Here is a 13,581-nt window from a genome sequence, read left to right on the forward strand (position 1 = left end):
TAGCATCATTAACAGCATCACTAACATTGCATTTAACTACACCAGGTGCATTCTGCACTGCATGCCATAAGCACCGCCTCACCATTCTAATTGATCCTGCCATGCGGTTTATGTTAATGGCGTGGCTCTCTCTTTACGCCCGTGCACCTTTGTCGTGTGTGTCGATCCTCAGCCAAGAATTGCCAAGAGTCGAAGATGTTTTGGCGGGTGGTGCAATTGGTGCCAACCATGGACGGCAGGTGAGTCACTTGCACCATGACCCAACACATCATAACAACCGCCGTTCGCCACTAAGTGGCAGTGGTGTCACCACGGCGCTTGTGCCAGCCTATGTGCATGTTGAGGCCACGCGAAGTGTCGAACGCCCACTGGCAGGAGGTCATGGGGCAGACCCAAGTGCTACGGGTCGACTGAGATGGCTGACCAATGCACCACCTACTATGCCAACTTGCTGTGCTTTGGCCACCCAGCGCTCCGCTCGTTGTTTTGAGCGTCACTCCTCTGCCCCATTGTTGTTGGAGGGCGACTGCCTCAAACTACCCAGTAGCATTCTTAACGAGCCTCCTCCACAGAGGCCCATTTTAACACGGCGGGTACCAGTCATCGGCAAGTCCAATCATGACCACATCCTCTTGTACCACATCACTCCATCTCTTCTCTAGCCCATTCCGCGCCCGTTTAGCCCCCTTTATCCAGCAAAAACAAAAGCTGTTTAGGCATGCGGTGGTTGGGCATACGGGCTACATGACACATCATAAACACACCGCCACAAACACACACCATGTTTTCGCACACAGACAATACATGCTTTCCTGCTTCCCTTTCCTCTGCTCCCTCTCCCATTCCTTTGCTTCTTCCTTAACGAGGTTGCATACTCTTGATTTTCCAGAAAGCAGTACAGCAAGTGTGGACTAATCTCCATCTTGTCTTCTGTATGACCCCTTGCCCATGTGTTTCCTTCAGGTGCTCCATTAGCTTGCTGTTTAACTAAGTAATGTGTTATTATTTTTAATGACCTGCTTGTGTTGACACCCGACAGGCCATCTGTCGCGAGTGAGCGGATGTTCATCCGCGAAGCTCTTGCAAGTGAGATGCCCCCTGCATTCGCCTCAACATCAGCGACGTCCAGCAGCTGCCCGCTTACTGCGCTCACCTCGTCCCAGCAGGAGACAGTCAATTCATTCGCAGAAAAATCCCACATGACGCCGGAGTGGTCGCAAAGGTGGGCGAGAGCACATGGGAACTGTCTTACAGCCACACACATGTGCACACACGCATGATGTCATGCTTCATTGCAAGAGTAATGAGACACAGCCCAGCAGGAGCCATTTATTCTGCCAAACCCTTATAGGGGCACCAGGGTCTTTGGACTCGGACTGTTATGTCCTTCCCGCCCCTTCATTCCCCCTACCCCTTTGTCCACAGACAGAGGAAAGCGTCAGTCATTTTGTAAAGATTATTAAGGAGACAATGTATGCTTGAGGTGGCTTACTCCGGTCCCGAGTTTAAACGATAATTTTTGGTATGTTTCGACAAATTTTGTACAAACACATGGCCATAAAGTCGACTCGAGTGAGGGGCGACTTGACGGTGCGTCTCTGCTGCGTTGACCCCGTGACGGCGCTATTCCAAGCATGCGGCTTCCATTGAGAAGCGAGCCAAACGGCACTGTGTAATGGGGCTGCACGGTCGATTCTCACCGGGAGCTGGCATGAACCCGTTTCAGGTGGCCATAGGAATCTGGTCCACAGCCCAGGCACTAGACTTGCAAGCTGGACTGTGGAAAAAAGGCACTGACGTTCTCTTTGCCTCCTGTCCGCGCTCGCCTCCACAGATGCCTGGAGCGGAACAATTGGGATTTCTCCAAAGCGGCTGACGACTTCATCCACCTCTACGTGAGTACCGTGCCGCCCACAATCCTGACCGACACACGTAATCGCAACTGCACCGGCGTGTTCACGTTTTGGCGACCGTCGCTAATGATGCCGCTTGTCTCCCTCTCCACTCTGTTCCCTCCTCTCCTCATTCCCTCATCGCAATCGCTGCTCCGGTTTTGGCTGCGGCTCCTGCACGGTCGCCAATCGTCGTTCCCGTCGTCAGGAAGCAGGGAAGATTCCGGGGCAGGCGTTTCGGTGATCAGGCGTCATCCAGAACCAGCGCCCCACCAAATGGACCCTGACCACAACATTTATTTTTGTATCAAAACCGTGATTTTCTGTATTGTAAATGTAAATACATATTCATTATATTATACATTTTGGCTGTCGTTGTGACATTTTTTTTTAAAGCATTCTTGTTTGGTGACTGATTTAAATTGTGTATCTCTCCGGATAGCGGTGTACTCAGTACAGACCGCTCGCTTAGCGCTCACTTAAAGAATCAGTTTCCAACACCCTTATTTCTTAAGTATGAGGGCTTCATTGGGGTATTGGTAAAAGTGATAATACAGACTGTAATCATTTATAAGAATCTATGAAACATCAGTATAATGTACTGTACCTCATTTTAAGGCTGAGTCTGCCTCGTGAAGGCCCAAGACCCGTTAAAATATGCACCACTGTTATTTGTATTAAGTGGGCATTGAACTCCGTTTACCAGGTTCACAGGAGAGTGCACTAACCACTGTGCCACCGGCAGGGGCGGAGCCAGGATTTTGACTTTGGAGGGGCTGATTTCAATATTCTGAGATATCCAGTGTATGTTTTCCAATGGGCGCCACAAATGTATAAAACAAATATTATTGGATTTGAACGCGGAATTTATTAATAGGTCAGAGCCGCTGATGTGGCTAATAAGTTCGATAAGTTTGACAGGCTGCCGCTCAAGCAGCCTGCAGGGCAGCACAAGGTGGCAGCCAGCATTTTGCAGCAGCCGGATATCCGGTTATCCCGATTACCGACTTTCTCAAAATTTTAGGGGGGGCTCAGCCCCCCCCCAGCCCCTCTGTGGCTCCGTGCCCCCCCAGCCCCCCCTGTGGCTCCACCCCTGCCCACCGGTCCCCATGAAGTTATTCCTCAACAACAGCAGCCACTGCTCACCACTAAGTGGTGGTGATGTCACCACAGCGCCTGCACTATGAAAGGCGTACTCTGAGGCCACGTGTAGTGTCGAAGGCTCACTGGTAGGTAAAGGAACAGATCCAGGTGCCATGGGTTGACTAAATGAGATGACTGACAAATGCACCACCTGTGCCCCTTACTCTCCCAACTTGCTGCACTGTGCTCGCGGTTGTAAGCATCGCTCCTCTGCCATCCGTTGTTGGTGGAGGCTGACTGCCTACAACTCCCCAGAAGCGTCTTTCACGAACCTCCTCTACAGAGGTCGGTCTTGACACCGCTAATACCGGTCATCAGCAAGTCCAATCTACTCCATATCCTTCTGTACCACCTCAGTCCATCTCTTATCTGGCCTGTGCCACACCCATTTAGCCGCCCCCTCTATCTGACTAACAAGAAATTGCTTGGGCATGCAGTGGCTTGGCATGCAGGCTACATGACCCCACTCAAGTCATCATCCACTCACACACACTCACAAAGATAAAGATCCCACGTAGAGCCTTAACAGACTTTTGGGGAAAGTGTTGGAAGCGAGCACACACTCACCCAATCGCCAACACTCACATCGCATTCAGTTGGCTGACCAAACGATTACGTAAGGTGGGTGTCATTGTGCCAGAGGGCGACATGATATCTGTGAACAATTAACATGTGTAACTACATAGCCATTACCCACGTGCATCACGTAAGGAGGTGTGTTCCCTGGTTAGTCTGCCCCTGGTAATGGTTTAGTTTTAATAGTTTTAGATGCAAGGATTGGACCAACAATCTCGCAAGTCCTGAAATTTACTTTTTTAACATGAGATTATTTAGGAATACATTTGTGATTATTAAAGGGTTTATTGGTTACTCAGGAGCTATTATTAGGTTACTATTCAGATGACAAATTAAGACTTCATCAGGAAGAACATGTACATTTAATTCTCATTATGTCCCATGGTGTAAACAATTGCAGCCTCCAACTCTGATTATGGTCTCTCTATGTGGTATGAAGAAGGGTCATTGCCTGAAACGTTGCCTATCATATATTTTTCTAGGCCAGTGTTATGGACGACTGTGGAGTTTTTCATAATTGAGTGACTGTGTGGTCATGTCAGGTTACTGGGTGATTGTGTGATTGAGTCGGTCAGTAATTTAATGCATGTGAGGTGGATGGGTTTTTGGAGAAGTGAGCGATTGATGGAACGGTATGAGTGAGTGAAATAATACATAACTGAATGAGTATGGAAGTGTTTGAATAAGTAGGTAGTGAGTGTTGTGCATGAGTTTGTTAAGAAAGAGACAAATAAGCAATGCGCTAAATTAATGAGTGAGGTGATGGAGTAAACACGAGTGATTTAGTGAGTTGGTCGATAAGCAGTTGGGTGATTAGATGAATAGGATGAGTGGGCAATTGAGAGAGTGGATGAGTGAGTGCGTGAGTGAAGGAACGAATCAGTGAACTGCTGAGTGAATGGGCAAATGAGTGAGTAGGGTGAGCATGTGAATGAGTTTTCCTCACTGAGTGTTCATTTGTAGTGGAATCTTTGCTCCCAGACTCATATTAAAGGGCTGAGAACGAGGAAGGGGACATACTGAGACAGGCAGAGACACGGGGAGGAGAGAGGAGAAGGATTACTCGAGGCAGGGATGGAGGGAGACAAGAGGGTGAGAATGAAGAGACGCAGTGATGAGAGGACACAGTGAGAAGAGAAGAGAAAGACACAGGGGGGACAGGGGATGAAAGGGCAGACAAGTGGAGACACGGGCTGGAGGGAGACATGGGGAAGAGGAGGGATACAAGAGAAGGAAGGAATCGGGGAGGAGGGAGACATCGGGGTATGGAGGCACAGGGAGGTAGATGGATGCAAGGAAGATTTTATTTATAATCACGTAATAAAGCAATGCTATAGGTGAATACAGTCAGATCTGTGTGTGTGTATATAACACAGTTGAGAGTCAGGTGATGTGCGAATGTCTGTACCTCATATTTTCTAAGTCCTGGGCCCGGGGTTGATCGCTCAGGAAAGCTGTTCTCATGGGACACCAGCAGTCAGGCGAGGGCAAGCCTGAGGCCTAGGTTCATAATGGCCAGGGCCTGGGTAAATGGTCAGAGGTGGTCAATATCATGCGATAATAAATATACCATTAAAAGTTCACGAGAAAAAAATAGTAAGTCGGTGTATGAGTGGGTATTGAGTATGTGATTGAGTGCTTGTGTCAATGAGTTATTATTCAGTGGGTTTATGAGTGGATAAGTGGGTTATGGAGTGGGTGGGTGGGTAAGCAAGCCATTGACTGATTGAGCGAGGGCGTGAGTAGGTCGTTGAGCCAGTGACTGAATTAGTAATTAAATGCGTTAGTGAGCAAGCAAGTGTGTGAGTGTGCGGGTGTGTGAATGAAACGAGTTGGTGACTCGTAAGTGAATTCCCACCTGGAGTGCCCTGCTGTCTGGGCACTGGAGACCTGTATAGCAGTGCGCTGGGCAAAGGCGTTGAAGTCCGAGTACGATGGGGTGCCCGTTTTTTTGTCCCCACCACCTCACATCATAGTAACCAGGGCCAGGGATGTCCTGCGAGGGGAGGTGGAAAGATGTTTTGGAGATGCCAACACTTCAAACACTCACACGACTACCCCTAAAATAGTTGTAGCTCTACCCTCCATGGGTGTCAGGGAAGCAACATTTTAACGACCTCGCCTGGTATACAGGAGGTCGTGGATTCGTTCCCGACCTTGACATCTGTATATTTGGAGTTTGCGCATGTTTTTCCAATAGTCATGTGGATTTTCTCGGGGTCCTCCAGTTTTCCCTCCACATATAGAAACATGTGTTTAGAGTATTAGGCTGCTATAAATTTCCACGTGAAAATCCACTTCGTTGAGCTATCATTTGTGGTCACTTCTGAAAAAGATCGGAAAAGATCTGTATATCTCAATGAGCCTTACCTGGCAAAATAACAAGTTTAGTTTATTTTTAGCTGAACCCCTACCTTCTAAGTCCTAGGAGATACTGTTTGTATTTAAAGACAAATTAATACAAATCTTAACCGATAATGCTACCACTACACTTACCCCTAACACTAGCCATTCCTCTAGCACCAGCCCCATGACTCTAACCCCAACTCACCCGGTTCAATGTCAAAAGTCGTGGAGATTTGGACAGAAAAACGGAGCAAGCGCCATTGTGAGTTCCCGAGTCAAGTACAGACACCTACACGGACACCGAGACACGAGGGGGAGACAAGGAAATAGACATGAAACATTCAGTGTAGACTTACAGTGAGGGAAAAAAGTATTTGATCCCCTGCTGATTTTGTACGTTTGGACACTGACAAAGAAATTATCAGTCGATAATTTTAATGGTAGGTTTATTTGAACAGTGAGAGACAGAATAACTGGGAGATTAGCATGATGTTAGTGTGAGGGATTAGCATGTTACTGGTCACGGAAGTAGCAATGTTAAAGTCAGAGTTTACATATCAACAGAGGCATTTAGTATATTGACGCTCAAGAATTGCAACTACCCAACTATCATACAATAAGCCGATGTGAAAGAATTAAGTATAAACTACATCAATAAAATAAATGTACTCAATATATTCTTCAATAAGTTGTACTATTAACATAAAGTAACAGGGTATACACTACACTATATAATGAATACCATATAGTAAACTGATAAAAATAACTAAAATATAAACTACATCAATGTTATCAATACACTCAATATACTCTCCAATCAGCTGATCTACTAACAATAAGTCGTTATACATTACAATTCTATGTCGAAAAACAGTGGCGGTTTCTTTTTTCTTTTCAACGTTAGCACCACGGAAAGCGACGAGCTTTGTTCAGACGGACGAGTCCATCTATGCTCGGAACGGAGGAGGGGGGAGAGAGAGAAACAGCTACGATGCGCTGCTCTGTCCTGTGTTGAGTTACAACTATGCTATAAACTAGACTAATATACATTACAATATTATAACTTCAAATCTTAACTACATTGTATAATATCGTATACACAGCCCAATGTAAGCTCAAACATGCATTATATTGATATGTCTCCAACTAAACTTTTTCTACATTACACGACTATACACCGTAATATACACTGCCATAGACAAACCCCACCCTTGAATTATACAATGCGTTACTATACACTACCCAATACTTTAGACTATAAAATATTAGACTTGTAATATTACACTATGTATTATTCTACCAACCCTACGTTATACCACACTGCTGTATATTCACTATACAATTACGATACTATATATTGCCTTATGAATTATGTTAAACATTACACTGTTATACTATTTATTATTATACAACATGCAATAAACCATACCATTGACCGTCGTGTGAAAGGTATTAAGAGGCAGTGCCAGCGAATGGACTGCGGTCTGAAAGTCACCGTAAAATACAATCAATCAAGAACCGAAATGGTTTATAACGTCTTTCCAATAGTTAGTAAGCCAGAATCCATCTTCTCGGTTGAAATTGTCTCTGTGTTTGTATATGTGGATGGCCTCATGAACGAATCTCTCATGGTAGCCCGATGGCTTGCAGAGAACCTCCGTCTTGGAGAAGTCAATGTCATGTGAGCCCACTGAATTGTAACAGTGATCTGCCACGGCTGAGGTGTTCCTCCTACCGTGTTTCAAGTCTGCCTTATGTTCACGGATGCGGTCCGAGATATGTCGTTTGGTTTCTCCAATGTAGCTGCTACCACAGAGGCAACTTAGTTTGTAGACGCCCGGGTACTGTATGTCTGGAATCACACCAGGTGTGAAAACCACAGTGGTTTTCACACCTGATGATGATTGCTTGTGTTGCAGTCGAAACGTCGTGATAATTTTATTGTTTAAAATTTTCATTATTTTATTGTTTTCCTTCTAGGTGGCTTTACCGAAAGAACCAAGAATATAAATCCCTGCAGTCACGAAAGCTGTAAATAAAAAAATAACACGTATGTTAACTTCACCTGTTTCTTTCCCAGACCTGAACGAAATTATGACTATGTGACGTGTACAATGGACCTTAAAGAGATTACCCCCAATTGGGTAGATTTACTGGCTTCACTATGCCCCAAGCCCTGACTTCAACTGGAAGCGACTTGTACGTCACATTCACGTCTGACGGCAGCGTCGTATTCAGAGGGTTCAGTGCATATTATGAGAGTAAGTGCAACTTCAGTGTTTCAGTGGCCGTACGTCCTCGTGTCGTTTACCTGTTTAACATTTGTACACCTACACAACTGGTCACCGAGGACGTTGATTTGAGACGTGTAAGTGAATCAATGGGTTTTTGAGAATTGAGAGAAAAGTGCTATGAATGCAGTGAGATAAGTGAAGACAGATAGCCAGTAGAGATAACGGAGTAGATGTGGACAAAGGAATGAGATGTAGTGAAACGAAATAAAAACAATTAGATATATTTAAGATGATAGAAGATAGACAAGCTTTAGCAAAGTATTAAGATTTGCAAAATACACAGATAAGAGATATCGATGTCACCTACTACCCTTTTGTGACCCCTAAGTACCCTCTATCACGGTCACTCAATACTCAACCCTAGCATGCCACTGCCATCTGAATAATTATATTTTGTCACCATTTTTAAACTATGTTAAGCACCTTGAGTGAGAGCTCCCGATCAATATAAAATAAGACAGGTCGAGTAAGATGATAGCTTATATTTACGTTTTAGAAGACGTGTAAAAGAAATAGATCGCATCCTTTCAGAAGGATGCTATGAAAGACATGGGAGAGAGACATAGAGTAGTCAGTTCTCCTAAAACGCCGCGTGTTTTCTTAACGCGAATTGGGTATAACGCGATTGAGTGAACATAAATGCGTCGTGCGAGTCGGAATAAGCGGTCGTACGGCTGCCTCGATGTAGCATCACACAAGGTGGGATGCTGCTGGATGCTTTTAGATGCTACCCACGCGCCTCAGTCTTTGTTCAGCCTGCATACACATCTCACGTGGTATCGCGGACTGTGCTTAACTCCATAACGCGGTGGACTTCAGGAACGCAACTACTACAGCATTCTAGAACAGTCCGTATAATCATTATGAATGCATATCGCTCAAAAATGTAAGTTGGTAGAATAACTCCCATTGCATACCGCCCGGGTATATTTTAAAAAAACAACGCCTGGTCATTAAAAGAGGCCACCACATGGCTCAGAAGTCAGAGCGCTGAGCTGACACTGATGAGATCCTCAGTGGGAATCCAGGCGGCCGGCCATGATGGAGCCGCGTTCCCAGGTGTAGTGAGTTGGTGGTCTCAGCCCAGTCGCCAATGACCAAACAAAAACCATCACATTCAATGTGACTTCTCTCTCGGGTTTGGCTTTGAGAATTTTAAATTATCAGGGCAGGTGGGAAAATACTTCTCCCCCACCCCTATAGTTTGGAAAATGAATGTGTGTCACAGATGTAGTTCTGTGATAGCTGCTTCTGCAGACTGTTTTTGAATATTGAGGACTTTAAGAATGGATTCTTCATCTCTAGAAGGTAACGCTGATCGCACAATCAGGATATAATTGGGGGAAAAATAATATAATTAAAATATCTATTGTATTCATGTACGTTACCGTGTCATACTGTCATTATATAGGCAGTCAAGTTCAGTATATACTGAACATTTAACAAAGATGTATTGTACATCGATGTTTGCATTCAAGGACTGATGTCTCAAAGTCATCTCTGTGTACTGTAATCCTTTTGACAGGCATTGGGTTTGCAGGGTGACTGGCAGAATGAACAGCTTTTATGACCTGGGCTACGCAACAAATATGTTCTGCACTGTGGACATTACAGTTCCCATTGGCTCTTTTGTCAAGCTGCAATTTAACTACTTAAAGTGAGTAACACACAATTTTGCTATGAAAAATTGATATTAATAATTATTTTTAAAGGCCTGATTCCTGTAGAGTTACATTCCACACGTTCGCGACATTGTTGCGCGCTACAAGTTGCACAAAATAAATTCTGCCCGATTCACCGTGACAGTTTTATTTTGGCTCGATTCCCACCATTTAGAATGGGTAAAGCCCTATCCTACGAACAACAGCAAAAAACACTGCGCACTCCATTAACATCTAGTGGAGTTTGAAGCAGAATGGAGGTGCGTGCGTTATCAGCAGCACGCTCGTTCCCTCGGTGGACACACTGACCAATCGAGCTCCATCACATGGGTCCGCTGGGTCTAGTGTTACATATTTGGAGTATTCGTGTTCTCCCCGTGCTCGCGTGGGAATTTTCTCCGGGTCCCCCGGTTTTTCCCTCCACATTTATAAACATGGGTTTAGAGTATGAAACTACGAACAATTTTTTTTAGTTTACTAGATAACACCCACAGAGCTATATAGCTCTCTTTCAGAAGCGACCGGGCCACAAATTATAGCTCAACGAAATGGCTTATCATGTGGAAATTGAGAGCAGCTAAATACTCTGAACACGTTGATTGTAAAATGTGGAGGGAAAAACTGGAGGACCCGGAGAAAAATCCACACGACCACGGCGAGAACATGCAAACTCGAGATATACAGGTGTGAGGGTCGGGATCGAACCCACGTTCTCCTGAATACCAGGCGAGGGAGTTAAAGGAAGTTAACATCTCACCACCGTGATGCACCAGTATTTTGCTGGTATAAATTTCCACATCACAAGCCACTTCTTTGAGCTTTAATGTGTGGCCAGGTCGTTTCTTAAAAAGAGTGATATAGCTTAGTGGGCCTTACTTGGTAAAATAAATTTTATTTTAGCTTAATGTGGGGAGTGATGGCACAGTGCTTCGTGCATCACACTCTGAACCCTGCGACGTGTTCATGATTCCTGGCGACAGCACAGGTGAGTGTGCTGAGATGGCCAGGTGAAGACGGTAGAGAAATGGGTTCTTGAATCTGTGTGGACATTTGAGTGTAATTTGCTCAAAGTGTTGCCTGTGGCTACTGGGGCACCACAGCGACGAGATGTGAACTACCTCACCTGGTATACAGAAGCACATGGGTTCGATCTCAACCCTGACGCCTACTGTATATTTGGAGTTTGCATGTTCTCCCTGTGGTCGTGTGGATTTTTTTCCACATCTTCCAGTTTTTTTCCTGCACATTTAGTAACATGCGTTTAAGATGATTTGGCCGCTATAAATTTCTACATAAGCCACTTCATTGAGCTATCATTTATGGCCAGGTTGCTTCTGAGAAAGCGCTATATATCTCAGTGGGCCTAATGTGGTAAAACAAAAATATTTAACAGAAAAAGTTTCTTCCCATATATGAAACACGCTTCAAAATAAGTCTTAGGAGTAAGTGTGGCTTTCTCAGGAACACTTCCCGTTCTGCATTTCTTCATCTTCCTCATCGTCTTCATAAGCAGCGGAACCAAAATTAGCATCAGGAACAGCAATATGGTTATCATCATAATATGCAACAGTAGCACTCTTTAATCATCATCAGTACCCATTTATCATAATCCAATTAATTCGGCATCATCATTATTATTATGACAATTTTCCATCACCACTGTCAAAATTATGTTCACGTTCGATCATGATTTACATTGTCTACCATAGATTGGCGCTCGCAGTAGACACAAGTTAATTTCAACCACGGCCTAAATTCCACCCACAGCGTTGACATTCCCCTCCCACCGCTCGTTTGAGCAAGGAAACACCACGTCACTTTACACACACACCCCGAAATCACCCCAAAGAAAATTACAAACATCCCCCCTAATAGCCTGAACAGACTGTTGGGACAAGTGCTGTTAGTGAGCACCTATGAAGGCCAGCACAGCACACGAGGTGGTGGGTGGTCAACACCACACCTCCGGCCCCCTTTGTCTCCCCAGTGGCCATGTTTACAAATCGCACGAGGTGCTCATTTGAGGCTGAGTCGACCTAGGGGAGCCCCAGGACGGGTTCAGCACACTAACCACTACGCTTCCGTTCCCCATACACACGGATGGGGAGCACTCCCACGTTGCGTCAAAACTTTTGTACAGGCCCAAAGTGACGGCACTCGCCATTGTCTGTATTTTATGATGAACCGTTGGTGACGACAAAAGACGTTGTGTACACGGTTTGTCTCTTACCTCTCACCCCAATGAAGGCTACCGGGGAGCGAGCTGTGTGGCAACAGCTCCCTGGCCGTGTACGACGGCGGCGCCCAGCAGCGGGGACATTCGCTGGGCAGATTCTGCGGCCAAGCTCTGCCGCCGGGCGTGCGCTCCCTCTCCAACAACGTGACGCTCGTGTTTCAAGTCTCGGACAACTTCATGCAAGGTACCCTTGTTTTGTACGCGTTTGTGTACGTGCATACGTACGCACGCTGCACTTCTTTCGCAGCCGGCCATTGCTGATGGGAGGCGCCGGGTCAAAGGAGAGTTTGCAGAAACGTTTGCTGCGTGTTGATGGCAGACGCTCACATTGGTAAGGGGGCATCTCTTTTAACCCATACTGGAGCAATCAGATTGAATAATTCTTGCTTATTACCTTCATAAACTGGGAAATTTCATTGCGTTCTCATTATGTTTTTGAACTTCTTCTCACACGAGCTTATCCTAACCCTAACCTGCCTGATCTCATTTTGCACTGTGTTGTATATGTCGGGTATGAAAATTTTGATTGAAATAATAAAAATTAAATGAAATTTGAAGTTTACGTAATTATCTGATTTTATGTTAATTGCTGTAATTATGTGCGCATAAATTATGCTAATTCGCGATATAAATGTATTGCTTTTTTGCGAGTGGGTGTGATTATGCTAATGCAAGCCGTTATGATAATCAGGCCCCGCCTCGCTGACGAGGGTCGGATTATCAATCGGGATCATACAATTAGTCGTATGAGGTTATGCCAGTGTGATGCGAGCATGCCAGAGTAAGTCGCTGGTTGTCTACAGTGAGGGAAAAAAAGTATTTGATCCCCTGCTGATTTTGTACGTTTTCCCACTGACAAAGAAATGATCAGTCTATAATTTAAATAGTAGGTTTATTTGAACAGTGAGAGACAGAATAACAAGAAAATCCAGAAAAACGCATGTCAAAAATGTTATAAATTAATTTGCATTTTAATGACGGAAATAAGTATTTGACCCCCTCTCAATCAGAAAGATTTCTGGCTCCCAGGTGTCTTTTATACAGGTAACGAGCTGAGAATAGGAGCACACTCTTAAAGGGAGTGCTCCTAATCACAGCTTGTTACCTGTATAAAAGACACCTGTCCACAGAAGCAATCAATCAATCAGATTCCAAACTCTCCACCATGGCCAAGACCAAAGAGCTCTCCAAGGATGTCAGGGACAAGATTGTACACAAGGCTGGAATGGGCTACAAGACCATTGCCAAGCAGTTTGGTGAAAAGGTGACAACAGTTGGTGCGATTATTCGCAAATGGAAGAAACACAAAAGATCTGTCAATCTCCCTCGGCCTGGGGCTCCATGCAAGATCTTACCTCGTGGAATTGCAATGATCATGAGAACGGTGAGGAATCAGCCCAGAACTACAATGATCTCAAAGCAGCTGGGGCCAT

General features: G+C 45.0%; 1 long non-coding RNA gene across 1 annotated transcript; it reads right to left on the reverse strand.

Annotated features, from left to right (window-relative positions):
* Positions 1–1,302: 1,302 nt before the first annotated feature.
* On the reverse strand, positions 1,303–12,228 carry LOC142931230 (uncharacterized). The gene is made up of 5 exons (XR_012947237.1): positions 12,143–12,228; positions 6,163–6,246; positions 5,470–5,607; positions 5,020–5,133; positions 1,303–2,175 (listed from the first exon to the last, which is right to left on the reverse strand). It is a non-coding gene; the product is annotated as an uncharacterized LOC142931230 (long non-coding RNA).
* Positions 12,229–13,581: the final 1,353 nt, after the last annotated feature.

Source organism: Petromyzon marinus, chromosome 51 (assembly GCF_048934315.1).
Source record: "Petromyzon marinus isolate PM22_M1 ecotype Great Lakes invasive population chromosome 51, UKy_Petmar_22M1.pri1.0, whole genome shotgun sequence".
Taxonomy (NCBI): domain Eukaryota; kingdom Metazoa; phylum Chordata; class Hyperoartia; order Petromyzontiformes; family Petromyzontidae; genus Petromyzon; species Petromyzon marinus.